Raw genomic sequence first — 17,323 nt, forward strand, 5'->3', positions numbered from 1 at the left:
CTCAAGTATTTTTCAAGTTAAATTCCTTCTCATTCTTCAAATCTAGTTCAATGTCACCTGCTTACAAACAACTTTCCTTACTCCCTTATCTATGTGTTTCCCTCCCTGTTATTCTTTAAGACTGCATTCTGTTTATTTCTTTAAATAGCATTTATCTTAACTGGCAATTATATATTATTTTGCTTGCTTGTTTCTCTGTCTTCCCACTAGACTAAACAACATCTCACGCTACATTTACCTTTACCAAAACAAAAGATGTTCAAATCATGTGTGATGAATATTGCCTCAAAATCTCTGAAGAAAATTATCCCACATAAAGAAGGTAGTTAGAAATATTCATATTGTAGAAAGTGTACAAAAGATTCTAATATATAGATAAGATAGATAAAAAACTATATATGTATATACATACATAAATTATATTTGTATAATATGTATGTATAGATACATATATAGATGTACATGGATATACAGGGGTGGGGGAAGGGATGGGAGAGAAAAGAGCAAGATGGAAAAACAAAAGTATTGAAGTATGGTAGTAACCATCTCATGTAGAAACTATAGTTTAACTCTAACCCTGTTGTTTGGCTTAACAATAGAAAAGTTATTTTGATTTTCTGAATTGTATAAATCATCCCATTCGATTGAACGACTATCCCATTGATTGTTATCTTACTGGTTTTAGAGAGCACATTCTTCTGTACATGGGAAACAGGACAGCACAATTATCCTAAATTGTCTTAGTGGCCACAGATAATGCGTTCCAGTTGACTCAGTGGTCCCAAGACCAGGACAGCGCAATTACTCTAAATTACCTCCATGGCTCTAAATTGTCCTGACAACTCAGTGGTTGGGACCCGAGGGCTCTAGATAATGTGTTTCTATCAACTCAGTGATCCGGAGACCCAAAACTGTAATTTAGATAACATGCCTAAGTTTAACCCAGGTTACCCAAGGGCTCTAGGTAATGTATTTCTGTCAATTCAGTGACCCCGAGACCTGAAACTGTAATTAACATGCTTAATTCTGCTTCTGTAATCTGCTTTTTTGCGAGCCAGGTGCCTCATTCCAAACCTTGAGATGTAATCAATACCGTTGTGATCTTTGCCTATATAAGTCTGGTTTTGCCACCATCTTATTGCTATGAGGTTTGGGAATGGCCCCTCATAGTCCCGGATTGCAATAAATGTGACTCTTTAATTCAACTTCTTGAGGCGTCCTTCTGTGATTCGTGGGGTACATTATAACAGTATATAATAAAAATGGCACCTAGCAAATTTATTCTATTGGAAGTAACACCATTTAAAAATTTCTGAAGAATTTTAGTCTAATCTCTTCATTAGATGACTTCTTAAAAATGTTTTCCTAGTTTCAATCAAATATCGTTGAAATTTACTCTTAAGGCCACTATTAGTGAGACCACAACATAAGATGAAAACATAGATATTTTCCTCAGTATGGTTGTTCATAAGTACATCTGAATCTGAGTCTTTCATTGTCTACTTCAGTTGATGGTAGAGCTAGGGCAGTAGGTATCATGCAGAGAAGGGATCTAGTTCAGGTTCTAGTTACATTGGCCAAGGACCCATGTCTGTAGGTGACCTGCCTAGCAAAAGTTCAAAGTCTCTCTGAATACATAGTGAGCTCTGCCTCCTGGTTTACCATGGGCAGTCCCTATTTATTCCAGTGGAACTATAGTTAGCAATATGCCCCTTTCATTCTAAAAAAAAATGTCCTGGTTTAGACAATAAATTATATAGTCACCCCAGCTGTAGTTCTCTAAGTATGTTAGCTATTAAATGACAGGCAAGGATAGAAATACAAACTGGGTGTGTGTGTGTGTGTGTGTGTGTGTGTGTGTGTGTGTGTGTGTGCGCGCGCGCGCGCGCGCGCGCGTTTGGGGGAAGGGCTCCTAAAGAATGTAGGCAATCTCCACCCCTTCATCCATTTCCTTTAAACCCTGTTCTATCCTAAGCTCATTAGAAATTTAGCTGGCAAAGAATTTTATACTGATTATGTTCAGTTAAAACATATACTATGCAGTATTTGAAACATTTTTATATTTGCTGACTTTTGTGACTTTACATTTGCACTAATAGCATAGCATGCATTTAACATTATTTTTTAAAGTTTTTAATTTTATTTTTATTTTAAAGCCCAGTTGTAACTACCAAGTACTTGACTCAGTTCACAACTAGAAACAGAACATCAAATTTCCCAGCCCACTTAATTTGAAAGCCTGCCAAGATAGGTGAAAGGCCTTATAAATATGTAAAGCAGGAAGTTCAAATTACAGTCAAGTAAATCTCTAGTGATTGATGTTCTTTTCAAAACAATTTTTTTAAAAAAATATATATAAAAAAGCAGCACATTATAAGAGCCCCTTACCAAACGTTCCACCAGAATTCAGACTGAACAATGTACTTTGATTATTGTATTTATTTTGGATTTTTACCACTTCTTGGAAGCCAGGAGGAGGCACGGTGGGAGGAAAAAAAAAAAGAAGAAAAAAAAACTCAGTACCACAGCCATTTTGTTTGTAAGGCAGAGTGATAGAATTCTGTCAGCCAGGAAAGGTTTTTGAAACAGAATTTTTAAGGAGAAAAAAAAAGTATGTCCACTGATTTTAACAATTTAAATCATTATTTTATTTTTATTCTTTGCAGAAATAGTAGTTATTATGGCTAATAAATTGTATATTTTCAAGGAATTAAAGCTTGACGAGCAAAAGGAGACATAAATTTACAAGGTACCTCAAATAAAAAACATTTTGATGGAAATAGCTTTCAAATGGTTATATTTGTATCATTATATACCGACTTTTGTGAAAAGAAAAGCAATTTGCTTATGAAAAACATTATATTCCGCACCCTCCCCCCGCCCCCCCCCCCCCCCCCCACAAAACCACATACAAGAAACAAGAGTGTTCCTTAAGACGTTAAAAAGGCATTTTCCTGAGCTAACAGGCAGTCGTGAATGCTATTGTTTTGCAGTGTCACTTAACAGCAAGCTTAGACATTTGTAATTTGCATGGCTGTGCTCTTAAAAGCCCAGTGTAAAATGGCACACATACTGCATTTCCTTTCCGAGCTGCAGGAGGCGGGGGCACGGGGGATAGTGCAGACTGTAGGGACACTGCCCTCGCAGCCAATCAGAGCACGCCTGCTTGCCATCACAAAGTTGTTAACCCCAGTCTTCTGGCTGCGCTGCCTCCTCTGCTTTTAATCTTCCGTGGATATTTCTCCGATTTTCCCCCACACAGTCACAGATCCTGGAGGAAGCTACCCCATTCAGCCGCCGATCATGGAAGAAAGTATTACTTTTTATTTACCCAAAATCTTAAAGATGTTTCAAGCTCCATATGCTGCCTGGAGGCTGTTGTTTCTAGGGACACAAGTATCCAGCCTATATTGTTACAATTGTTTTTCAAGAACTGGCTTCTCCTTTGCCTGCAATAAAGGTAAGTTTGTAATTTAAAATATTTATGTCATTAAATCTTTGAAGGAGACACCAGTTAAAAAAGATTTTCATTGTATTTCTTCTAACAAAACCAATCTTTGTATTTTTTTTAGCTTTGATCTGCACATTTTATTTAATCTTGTCTTTTTCTTACCTAAAGAAAAATAATTTCTTGTTTTCATTATTAAAGTGAAATATTCATAATGTAAATTATCCATTAATTACTGTGAACTACGAGGAACTAAGCTATTTCAAGATGGATTTGTTTTGTGCTAGCAATGTTGGTAGTGCCAAATATTTGCATATCCTCTTTATAAAAATTACGTATTACCTAATTTGTCCAGGATTAAATTATTAGCAAGCAAACTGATGGATGTAGTTTGTTTGTTGTGTTCTTTAAGGCCTATTGTGGTTTTCTTCATGGATTACTTGGAAAGAAACTACAGAAAAGCTGCCCTTGGTATAATGAAGGTGGAGATGGACATAACCGGGTTTATATTAAGTTATGGCTGTTACTAAATAGTGGATCTTTTATTTGTTGATCAGATCTAAACTTGTGTTCCATGATATTTTTTGAAGCTCTTCATTAGATAATCTTTGTAGATCTATTTTATTTTTCTCCAAAAAGGTACACTTGGTAGACATTTTGTAATTTGGGGGCATTTTTCTAATTTTTTTTTCTTTTTGCACACGGTGGGAGATCTTTTTTGTTTTGCATTGATCTGTGTTTGGTGGCGCTGTAGTGCTCCTCACCAATTTGTCAGTTTCACTGAAGAAAAAAGGAGGAAAAGAGGTGGGGCAAGATTTGATCTATTATCTTATCCCTTTATTTCCTTAAAGAAAGTTCAATTTGGTCAGAAGAAATTATTCAGTTGTATGATTTAAATATTTTGTGTGAACTGTGAACTATGGATGAGAGCAAGGAGCATCAGAGACAGGCATGCAATGTGCAGTTGTGTATTATCTGATATGATTATCTCTAGGTCAGAAGTCCTTCAATAATAAAGCTGCCAGTTTACCCTCTCTTGCCTCAGTAACAGTTTGCTTTTTCCTTATAATACAATATCATACATACTAATGTCTTTTCAATTTAAGAAAATGTTTGAGTTTTAGTTAGCTGAACATTGTAAAAGTTATATTTCATTTTGAACCTAGGAATTTCTTAAATAACTATTTTTTAAGTTTCTCCTGGGAATTATCTAGTAGTTTGACATATAATAATGCCTTCATTATTGTCTGGTTTATTTTGAAATGACACTTCAATTGAATTTATGTATATCTTTGTTTTTTAAAGGCTAATTTTTTAAAATGAAGTTTTATTGTTGAAACCATTAAAGGCTAATTTTTAAAGAACATATATACACCTGCTTTTAACATATCTAAATGCAGGATAAGTTTTTTCCATCTTTGTCCTTATTGAGCGTTATCTGCTTAAAGAATATTTAGGCCCAAAGCCTCACAAGAATAAAAATGTTTAATATGATATGACATAGGTTTTACTAGCCTCTGTGAACATATTAGTTGTTTTTGAAGACAGTATGTCTTTCATTCAAAAAGAACATGGGAGGAATTGGTGGTTGTACTAAAATTATATTATTTTGCCAAATAATAAATGAAAAATATATTGAATAATCATGAAAAATAAATAATCTTTACTTATTAAATATAGCATACAGAAAGTAAAACAACAAACAGTATCCTAGACCACCTTTTCATACAATAGATTATTTCTTGAGAGTAAAAATTTCTGTGAGTTATTGTGTTCTTATTCACTTTGATGTATGTAAGTGTTCATTTCACTAATCATTTAAAATTCTAAAGTAAAAGAATGTGTGAAAATGACTAAAAATGGTATTTCTGATATTTGTGTCTCTATAATTTACCTGTTTAAGATCCTTTCCTTGAACTTTAAAAATAATTATGTATTATGCCTATATTTCATTTATACTATGCTATAAAAACTTAAAAATGTCCACTGTAACATTTTATCTCTTTGTGAAATTGAAACGTCCCCATTAAGACTAGTTATTACATTATAGATTATTTACTGAATGATATACTGCAGGTATAAACTTATTATCTAACCCTCTGGTTATGATGGAGAGTTTAGTTCCCTAAAGTTGATATACTGAAAACAATATACTTGCCAGTATTTTAAATGCTAAAATATTCTGTTATTCAGCTGGTGATATTTTAAATTTTAATTTGTGAAAACTAAAAATGTTTATGTAAGGTAGCCCCTTTATAAGAAACAAACTGAAGTCCATATGTAACTATGCAATGCTCTTTGTTCTCTCACACCATTGACTGTTACATCATTGATTATGAAGTAACCATTATAGTTAAATCTTCACTTTAAAAAAATTATTCATAGATATTTATGTTAAAGGTATTTTCCTATCTGTGATTCTTAAATCACTATGTAAATAAGGAGGTTTAAATCTATGAGGCAAAAACAGTTCATTATTTTATATTTTTCATTTTTAAATCTACCTTGTGCTTTATTTTAGTTATTAATTCTTTGGATGTTGTCTTTTTTAATTGACAACATTTTTGTAGGCATTTAGTTCATGAGTTTGGTGTGAAAATGATTAGAATTATTATAATAAATGATGCTTTAATCATGAAAAATATTTGTTAAATGTAACATACAGAAAACTCAGGTTTTCATAGTAATAGTTACTAGATTATGAACAAGTAATTATTTTTTTAAATTCCCATTTTAGTCAACAGTTACACACATTTCTTTCTTGCACACCAGAGAATTTAACAAATAGTAAAATTGACTATATTAAAATATCATATTTTTCATCCTGCCCATAATTCTGATGGAGGGAAGAGTCCATGAGTAGTGAAATGGCCAAAAAATAGGTTGCAGGAAGAAGAAATAAATGATGCCAAAGACATGGAGAATCTGTAAATCAAATTCTAAACAACAAACCTCAGAAAAATGAACTTGAAATTATGAAGGTTGGTCAATAGCAAATAAACTGAGAATTTTATTTAGACTCAATGCAGTAAACCCACATAATTTTCTAATTTATTAATTTGTATTCATTAGTATTGCTAAAGGTTGAGAAAACTTTCAGGTTAACCAAACCTATTAGGAAAGATGAGTTAACAAGGAGAAGAAACATTTATAGAGATAATAAGATGACCTAACATAAAATGCTGAAAATATTAGCCAAGACCAATCTAATATATTTTGGAATGAACTCTTTTATAAGAACAAAAAATAGCTAAAAATTTTGCCCTCTGAAAACCAACTTTAATACAGGTCTGAAATTGTATGTTCTTAATTTTACCCACTTCTTGTGCATATTTTCTGTACAGATTCATTCACTACTATCCTCAGCATGGTTTTGCCAAGGAAGAGGAGGAAATTATAGACAAAAATGGATGTTTGTATTATGACTTTGTTTTTTCTTTCCAAAAATATTCTCAAATGGAGAATCTAAAGAGAAAGTAAAGCAAAAATGTGGTTTCTTCATGAAAAAGATTTTTTTTTAAAAAGTGTACTTTATAGCTTTGTTTAACATTTACTTTTATTTGGGGGTTGGTTTGTTCTAGATTTTCCTCCTGACTGGTATGTGCTATTATGCAAAGATGCTATGATACAATATTAAGAAAAAGAGGAAAAGATCTCTTTGGAGTTTATAGTCCAATATGGTTCAAAGGTCTAAGGATACATTAAATCTAAGGTCTTAGATGTGAGAGGTTCCTATCCTATATAATAACAGACTACTATGCAAATTGACTGAATGGTGGAACGACCAGTCGCTACGACATGCACTGACCACCAGGAGGCAGACGCTCAATGCAGGAGCTGCCCCCTGGTGGTCAGTGTGCTCCCATAGGGGAAGCGCCACTCAGCCAGAAGCACAGCAGCGGTGGCAGGAGCCTCTCCCACCTTTGCGGTAGTGCTAAGGACCCCTTGGTGGACACTCCCTGAGGTGGTCCTGGACTGCGAGAGGGTGTAGGCAAGGCTGAAGGACGCTTCCCCCCCCCCCCCCCAAGTGCACGAATGTCATGCACTGGGCCTCTGGTTTGTAATAAAAGCCAAATAAGATCTCTAAAGTAAATTTTTTAAACTTAAATCTGTTTAAACAGTATTTAACAAATGTCCTTCTATTGAAGGACCATTATTTGGTTATCAGATATTCACATATTGAGGGGAAATAGTTCTCAGATTCTAGATATGACCCAAATAAATGCTACATAAATAGATGGTCACCCAGTGCAAATTCCCATTGCAAAGTGAGAAATAAAACATTAACTTATTTGCTTGAGAAGAGAGACAAAGGGGGTGACTCTGGTAGTAAGAATTTTGGGCATGTCCTTTTTTTTAAATGTGGTAGAGCCCCAGTTTGTACATTTTGCACTCATGTCATGAAATAAATGTCAATGTAAACATAAATTGTAAAATGAAGCAGGGAAATATAATTACAGTACTTAAGTATTATATCAGATTTCAAATATTTTTATTTTGAAATCTGTAATACTTTTAATAATATATAACAGTAATTTATAAATAAAAATAAATACTTTAATTTATGAAGATAATACAATTACATGTTTAGCTAATGATTAATTAAGCACATCAGTTATGGAGCAGGAAAGTGTATACAGATCAATTGGAGGAGAAGACACTATTCATTAGGATTCTCTGTATGTGGCTTAAGATACCTCAAGAATAAAGTCACAATCATTTTTTCATAGAGCCAATTAATTCTACTAAGCTAGATGTAGTATATCATTTAGTTTGCTTTCATGCTAACATAGAAGTCTACTTATAGTGGCATAAAAAATAAGGATATTGATTATTTAAACTAAATTCATAATCAAGAAACAAGGCAATTCTAGTTTTAGTTCAGTAGCTCAACAGAGTTATCAAGTTCCTTGGTAGATTTCACTCCTTTACATTGCCATAATGTCAGCAATGTCTCCTCATAGTGACAAAATGGCTGCTGCAGCTCCAAACATCATATCTTGATATTACAGTTTCCAGAGAGGAGAGTTTCTGTTATGCATCTATAATAATAAAAGTGCAATATGCTAATTTGACCAGACAGCCAAATGACCTTCTGAACGTCCTTCCAGACGAAGTCGCGGTGGCGGGGGCTGAGGCAGAGGCGGTTAGGGGTGATCAGGCAGGCAGACAGTGGTTAGGGGCAATTAGGCAGGCAGGAAGGTGAGCAGTTAGGAAATATCGGTCCTAGATTTCGAGAGGCAGTCGGACATCCCCCAAGGGATTCCAGACTGTGAGAAGGGTGCAGGCCGGGCTGAGGGACCCCTCAACACACACACACACTGTGCACGAATTGCATGCACTGAGCCTCTAGTCTTTTTATAAGTGAAGGAATTCTTTTCAGAGGCCCACAGCACACTGCTTTTAACAGCTCATTGGCCAGTTTGTAGGACATGTCATACCTAAACCAGTCACTGACAGGGAAGTTGAAATTACTGTTATTGATTCCTAGTCAAGCCAAAGGGTGAACACCAGGCTGGGTATTCAATGCTCAATATACTTAGCTCCCATTTGCTTTATATAAACTTTAACTGCTTTGTATAAACATTCTTGAGTGATAAAACATGAATATCTGTTTTTATAGAGACCATACTGGTCACGGATGCATCTAATTAAAAAAACAAACAAAACTAAATCCAAACTTTAATTAGAGCTTACTAGGTTCCTGCCTCTAGGCTAAATGATACCTTTATTATTTCTTTAAATCCTCACACAAACTTTGAAGATAGAAAAAGTATTATACCCATTCTGTAGGTGAGGAAACTGAGGCTTAAAGTTTTGGCTCAGTTACCTAGTAAATGAAAAGCTGAGGCTTGGCCCAGCTTACACAGTATATAAAAAAGCTAGAGTTTAAAACTGGGAAACCCAGGTGGGCCTGGGTCAGTGGATGAGCATCAACCTATGAACCAGGAGGTCATGGTTCCTGATTCCTGGTCAGGACACACGCCCGGGTTGTGGGTTCGATCCCCAGTGGGGGGCATGCAGGAGGCAGCTAATCAATAATTCTCTCTCATCATTGATGTTTCTATCTCTCTCTCCCTTCCTCTCTGAAATCAATCCTATATAATAAAAGCCTAATATGCAAATCAACTGAACGGTGGAATGACTGGCTGCTATGATGTGCACTGACCACCAGGGGGCAGATACTCAACGCAGGAGCTGCCCCCTGGTGGTCAGTGCGCTCCCACAGGGGCAGCGCCGCTCAGCCAGAAGCCAGGCTCACAGCTGGCTGGCGAGCACAGCAGCAGGGGCAGGAGCCTCTCCTGCCTCCATGGCAGCGCTAAGGGGCAGCAAGCAGGCAGGTGGTAAGGCAAGAGGGGTCCTGGACTGCAAGAAGGCAGTCGTGCACCAGGCCTCTAATAAAAAATATTTATAAAAACAAAAACTGGGAAGACTGAAATCAAAGGCTGTCTACTTACCTGTCTTTCTATACTGACACATTAGATATTCGTAAATTTATTTTGTGTAAATTGACATTTTAAATGTAAGGTATGGAATCACTGTTTCATGAATCCCCTAGTAACTATTTGTAAATCTAATAACCTTCTCATAAAATGAGTAATTGCCCACCTAATTTATCAGTTGTATATATTTGAATATTTTACATTGGATTTGCTAAAGGCACACTCATACTGCATCTCATCTTTTCAGGAATCCTATCTAATAATAGACAAACATGGCAATTAACCATACCTCCGCTACACTTCCCATTGGCTAATCAGGGCGATATGCAAATTAACTGCCAACCAAGATGGAGGCCGGCAGCCAGACAGCTGAAGCGAACAGGAGGCTTGCTTGCTCCAGTAATGGCGGAAGCAAGGTTCCCAGCCTGCCGCAGCCGGGCTCTGAGCTGCACTCTAAGCAACAATGTTGCAATTATAGAAGCTAAACAAACCCCAGAAATCTGCTTTCAGCCATCAGGCCTCGGAGCTGGAGCCGCAACAAAGTTTCAATTACAGAAGGTAAATAAATCCCAGAATAAAAAAAAAAGAAAAAAGAAAAAATGGAGAGACTGGGTACTTCAGTTGCAGGCTTGGCCCGCCTGAAAACAGCCTAGAGCCCCTCATCCAGGCTGTCCAGGCACCCCAGTGAGGACCCCCACCCTGAAGTGGGTGTGTGCAGCCTGAAAACAGCCATCAGCCCCTCACCCAGGCTGGCCAGGCACCCAAGCGGGACCCCCACCCTGATACGGGACACCCTTCAGGGTAAACCAGCCGGCCCCCACCCGTGCACCAGGCCTCTATCCTATATAATGAAAGGGTAATATGCAAACTGACCCTAACAGCAGAAAGATTGGGAATTACTGGTCACTATGACACACACTGACCACCAGGGGGTAGACGCTCAATGCAGGAGCTGCCCTCTGGTGGTCAGTCAGCTCCCACATGGAGGAGCTCTGCTCAGCCACAAGCCAGGCTGATGGCTGCCAGTACAGCGGTGGTGGTGGGAGCCTCTCCTGCCTCCTCAGCACCGCTAAGGATGTCCGACTGCAGCTTAGGTCTGCTCTGTGCTGGCAAGTGGACATCCTCCAATGGCTGCCGGGCTGCCAGAGGGATGTCTGATTGCCAGCGCAGGCCTAAGCCAGCAAATGGTCACCCCCCCGAGGGGTCCCAGACTGTGAGAGGGCACAGGCCAGGCTGAGGGACACCCCGCTGAGTGCACAAATTTTTGTGCACCGGGCCTCTAGTATCTCATAAAATTCTTTCAGAAGTTGAATTTTAACAGGAAAAATAAAGATCAAAGACAACTTCTCAGAGGCTTTGTTGAAGTGGGTAAATTCATGATTCATAATATTAGGTCCAAATATTGGTTTCTGTTTCACAATGTACACAATGTTTCGATCTTTACCAACATGGAGATGTTTTCACCTCTGGGATATTTTGGGGGCATTCAACATACTCTAGATCAGCCGTGGGCAAACCACGGCCCACGGGCCGGATCCGGCCCGTTTGAAATGAATAAAACTAAAAAAAAAAAAAGACCGTACCCTTTTATGTAATGATGTTTACTTTGAATTTATATTAGTTCACACAAACACTCCATCCATGCTTTTGTTCCGGCCCTCCGGTCCAGTTTAATAACCCGTTGTGGCCCTCGAGTCAAAAAGTTTGCCCACCCCTGCTCTAGATCAATGGATCTCAAACTTTAGCATGCACTGAAATCACCTAAAACAGATTGCTGGGCCTCACACCTACACTGGTCTGGAGTAGAACCTAAGAAGTTGCATTTCCAGCAAGCTCATCAGATGATGCTGATAATGTGGTCCAGGGACCACTCTTTGAAACACTGTTCTGGAAAACCAGGTGGTACCTGCTATGGTAAATATGTTGGCTTTGCAATATGACAAACTTTAAGGGGTGTTATTTAACATTTGGCAACTATATGAATAAATATATATTGCAATATTAAATAGGGTGGTCAGGGTACCCTCATTGAAAACCTCTGGTACATTTACACAATGGAATACTACTCAGCTGTAAAAAAAGGAAATCTTACCCTTTGCAACTGCATGGATGGACCTGGAAAAAATGCTAAGTGAAAGGAGTCAGTCAGAGAAAGACACAAAATAAAAAAACAGACTCATAGATACAGAGAACAGACTGACAGCTGTTAGGTGGGGGTAGGATTGGAGGACTGGTAAAAAAGATGATAGGATTAAACAACAACAACAAAACACCTCAGCCCTGACAGGTTTGGCTCAGTGGATAGAGCGTCGGCCTGCGACTGAAGGGTCTCAGGTTCGATTCCGGTCAAAGGCATGTACCCTGGTTGCAGGCACATCCCTAGTTGGGGGTGTGCAGGAAGCAGCTGATCGATGTTTCTCTCTCATCGGTGTTTCTAACTCTCTATCCCTCTCCCCTCCTCTCTAAAAATCAATAAAATATATTTAAAAAACAAAATATATTAAAAAAGAAACACACACCTCATAGACACAGGTAATAGTATGATCATTACCAGAGGGAAAGGATATAGGGGAAGACAGAAGAGATAAATGATGTTAGAAAGAGACTTGACTTGGGGTGGTAAATATATGATATACAGATGATGTATTATAAAATTGTACACCTGAAACCTATATAATTTTATTAAGCAATGTCACCTCAATACATTCAATTGAAAAGAAAGCAAAGGGAAGAGTTCAGAAATGACTTGAAGGCCTCAGCATGAATATCATATTTGAGACTTATTTGCCAACAATTCATATATGTGTGTATTTTAACCTTTTTTTTAAAAAAAAAATAGCAATCCATAATTTATAAATTACTTTTAAAAGCAGTGAAAAATAGAATTTAGTTGTGCTCAATAGCAACTTACATCTGAAAAAAATGTCTGTATCTGTGGCATATTGTTGGTTTTTCTCAAGATTTTAGCTTACCAACCACTAATTCTCCACATTCATTAATAATAAATGATTTCAATGATACTAAAAAAGAGATGCTGCCATGCCAAAGACCTATATTTAGCTCTGAGACTCAGGCCAATGCTCCAATCCACTGGAAGGTCTCCATCCTCCAAGAAAGAGGTCAGAAACCCCATTTGACAAACACTATAATGTGCCAAGGTGTGAAGAGGACCTTTCCCAATAATTTAATTGCTTCACTGCTCTGAGACAAGAAATTTTTCATTCTTACAGCCTTTGCTCAGTTTCTATTAAAGTATAAAGCCCAAGAAACAAACTGCCAACATAGATAAGCAAAAAGCAATCAGAGAATTTAATATCCTTAACATTTCCAGAAGCCTCTCCTTTCATACCATTAGGGAAGCTAGTCTAAAGAGTAAGTTTGTGCTGGTGTAGTCTAGTATCAAAGGCAGTCATTCAGCACCGATTTAATAATAGACTCAGATAATTCTAAATGGCTTAAAACTGCCAGAACTGTGCTGTCCAGTAAAGTAGTCCACTAGACACGTGTGGCTATGAATATTTAATTTAATTAAAATTAAAAATTCAGTAGCTACACCTGGCCCCGGCTAGTTGGCTACTGTATTGGACAACAAATATATGGAACGATTTTGTCTTAGTCTGTTCAGGCTGCTTTAACATAATACCATAGACTGAGGAGCTTATAAACAACAGAAATTTCTCACATTTATGGAAGCTAGGAAGTCCAAAATCAAGGAGCCAGCAGATTGCGTGTCTGGTAAGGACCCACTTCCTGATTCATAGACGGCCACTTTAGTTTTTCTTTTTTTATATGTTTTTATTGATTTCAGAGAGGAAGGAAAAGGGAGAGAGAGACAGAAACATCAATGATGAGAGAGAATCAGAGATCGGCTGCCTCCTGCCGGCTCCTCCCTCCCTGACACTGGGAACCAAGCCTGCAACCCAGGCATGTGCCCTGACAGGGAAATGAACTGTTGACCTCCTGGTTCATAGGTCAACGCTCAACTACTGAGCCACACTGGCTGGGCTAGACTGCCATTTTCTCACTTTGCCCTCACATGGTAGAAAGTGGAGGGAGCTTTCTGGGTCCCTTTTATAAGAATAAAGAATAATGGAACTGTCAGACCAAATTCTGTGTGACGAAACATTAAGTTGACTGCTTAATGAACACCAAATTGAGCTGGAAGAAGACAGTAATAGCCACTCTTAAGTTACAAGTTACTTTATGTCCTTGTATATTGAAAAAGTTAATTTGCTTTTTAGAACATATTATGAAATTTATTAAAGTTATATATCCAAAAGTACTTATTATGTTTTTAAATTTAGTTTACATGTCTTATCTTATTTAGAAATTTAAAAATTTTAGAAATCCTGATTCTTTAAAATTTGGTTTCATTTATAGCACCATTTAATTAAACACCTCCAAACTTTTTATACTGCATTTATAAATTTACTGAATATCATTGCCTCCTTTTGGACTTAGTAAGCATTGTCAAAAAGTTAAGAAAGTCATATATATCTGATAAATTTAATTTCTAAATATGACTCTTAAGGTACCTTTAATGTTTCCACACTTACATTTAACTTAGTAGAAGTTCTAATAGGCTTACCTCTCATTTGACTATGTCAAATATTCTTAAACAATAATTACCTATACTAAAAAAACATTTCTGTACTTATTCTAAGTCTTTCTAAAGTTAAAAGATTCTTACCTACTAGGAAAACAGTTATGTCCTAATAAACAATTTTGAGTATTGCCTTCCAAGTGAATATTTTGGTCTGCATTCTCAACTTATTGAGGTTTCTTGATGAGCAAAGATTTGGGTTGGAACACAACTAGATCCTTGTCTGAGACACTGATGTGACATGCTGAGCCAAAGCCTACATGCCTGAAATATTGTCATATCTTTCCTTTTTTAAGCCAAGTTAGAGACTTTGGGCCACTTCACTTGACAAATAATTTGGGGTTTTTTTTATGTCTTAAACTTCTAGAACAGTGGTTCTCAACCTTGGCTGCACATGAGAATCACCTGGGAATCTTTTTAAAATCCTGATTTCTGGGCCTCATCCTCTGGAAATTCTGTTTCTTTGTTATGGGGTGGGGCCACAACATTAGTAACAAAGAAACAGAATTTCCGGAGGATAAGGCCCAAAAATCAGGATTTTAAAAAGATTCCCAGGTGATTCTAATGTGCAGCCAAGGTTGAGAACCGCTGTTCTAGAATATAAGATATAGAGGCCATTGAACTTGGCAGAATCCTACATTCTTCACATTTTTTGTAAGACAATCAACTTATTTTTTAATCCTCATCCCAGGATATGTTTACTGACTTAGAGAGAGAGGGAGAGAGAGAAAAAGAAACATCAATGTGAGAAAGAAACACCGATCAGTTGCCTCCCGTATGCGCCCTAACCAAGATCAAACTGGCAACATAGGTATGCATGTAACCTGATTGGGAATTAAACCTGTAGCCTTCTTGTTGTATGGGACAACCCTCCAACCAACTGAGCCACCAGGCTGGGGCAAGACATTCAACACTTGCAGATATTAACAGATACTCAACACTGAATCTCTCTCACAGCTTTGTCTAACTATGTGATCACAATTTCCAGGCTTATTCCATAGACAAGGCTTTTTGTGGTTTTTTTTTTAAAACTTCTAGAATAGCCAAGTAGAAGCCTCTCCATGCATATTTATATTAAAGCTATGAGAACACTTGAAGGGCACAGCTTTGACTGATCTGAGTTCCTAGCTCTGTCCTTTACTACATGTATAACCTGGAGCCAACTACTAATCTGTTGAATCCTCAGTTTCTTCTATGAAACAAGGTAGTATTACCAACCTCAGCTATCTTTTGTGAGACCACAATAAATTAATGCATTTAAAGCACCTAGTATAGTGCCTAACATGTCAGAAGCACTCAATGTAAGTTTAAGTTCATTTTTGCATAGACCTCTTTGATTTCAGGGATCAAAATAGGCCTTACACAGTGTGATGGGAATTAAAAAGATCACCCCATGCAGGAGCATTGATATTATAGTATTAGAGAGTCTCCCATTTTCCCCTCCAGGTACTCTATTGAACAAAGTCACCAAGTCAAATAGCTTTCCCAAGAATGAAGGTTTGTTATCTGCTCATTGCTCGTTAAATAAATCTTTAGTGGGTTTCAGCTGTACTCAAAACAAAACAAAACATTTTGCTGAGCCTTTGAGGATTAAAGAGAGACCAGAAGAGTAGCATTTGGGAATTGGGGTAAAGTTCATGGAGAAGGTAATTTTGACCAGAGCCTTGAAAAACAGGAAAGCATTGTGAGCATAGGTAAGAATAATAATAAATGCATGGCATTTGGGAATACCAGTTAAAAGTTCAGTGTAGGTAGAGAGGAAGATGTAACTTGTGGTGTAGAGCTTGGAAAAGATAAACCCATGATGGTATCTTGGAACCAGCATAATGACTGAATCTAGATGTCATTGTCCACAAAACACTAGTTCAAATGCTTGTAGTTGGCAAGAAAATGCTGATGGGAAAAATAGGAAGGAATGCCCAGCCAGTGTAGCTCAATGGTTGAGTGTTGACCCATAAACAAGGAGGTCACAGTTCAATTCTTAGTCAGAGCACATGCCTGGGCTGTGCAGGAGGCAGCTGATCGCTGAGTCTCTCATCATTCATGTTTCTATCTCTCTTTGAAATCAATAAAAACATTTTTTAAAAAAAATAGGAAGGAACTACCTCTTTCTTATATTAATCTGTTTATCCTTTGCCTGGTAGAGGAAAACTCCGTTGGTCTGGATCTCTGGCCTGGTAAGTTTTGATGGGGAGAGTAAAAAAAAAAGAGAAAAGGTTGAAAGTTGGGGACAATTTTCAGTGTAGACCAGGGGTCCTCAAACTTTTTAAACAGGGGGCCAATTCACTGTCCCTCAGACCGTTGGAGGGCCGGACTATAGTTTTAAAAAAAACTATGAACAAATTCCTATGCACAGTGCACATATCTTATTTTGAAGTAAAAAAACAAAACTTCAAAAAAAAAAGGCCCTACTAACTGCAAAATAAAAAAAAAATAGACCTCCTAACTTCAAAAAAAAATAAATCCTAACTTGTTCTTACCTCAGTCCTCAGGCAGCAGCATGCTCTGCACAGGCAAGCTCGTGACTCGTCAGATCACAGCCAAGACTGAGAGAAGGAGGAGGAGGAGGAGAGAGAGAGAGAGAGAGAGAGAGAGAGAGAGAGAGAGAGAGAGAGAGGGAGGTCGGGCCCAGGATGAGTCGACTGCTAAGCAACAGGCAGTGGTGGCAAAAACACCCAGCAGGCCAGATAAATATTTTCCGCGGACCGCATGTGGCCCGTGGGCCGTAGTTTGAGGACCCCTGGTGTAGACACTGGGTAGCAGGGGGCAGCATGAAGGCACCTGAAAGTTGAAAGAATACGTAGAAGATTTGTTTCTGCAATGTTTCTT

The 17,323-nt window shown here is 37.5% G+C and overlaps 1 protein-coding gene across 1 annotated transcript in view; it reads left to right on the forward strand.

Annotated features, from left to right (window-relative positions):
- The first annotated feature begins 3,187 nt into the window (after positions 1 to 3,187).
- The window catches only part of EPC1 (enhancer of polycomb homolog 1), a 125,189-nt gene continuing 111,053 nt past the window's right edge, over positions 3,188 to 17,323 (forward strand). The window contains exon 1 of the mRNA XM_036351015.1: positions 3,188 to 3,460. The gene's annotated coding sequence lies outside the window, so the exon portion shown is untranslated. The remainder of the gene's footprint in view (positions 3,461 to 17,323) is intronic.

Source organism: Myotis myotis, unplaced genomic scaffold (genome assembly GCF_014108235.1).
Source record: "Myotis myotis isolate mMyoMyo1 unplaced genomic scaffold, mMyoMyo1.p scaffold_m19_p_1, whole genome shotgun sequence".
Classification (NCBI taxonomy): domain Eukaryota; kingdom Metazoa; phylum Chordata; class Mammalia; order Chiroptera; family Vespertilionidae; genus Myotis; species Myotis myotis.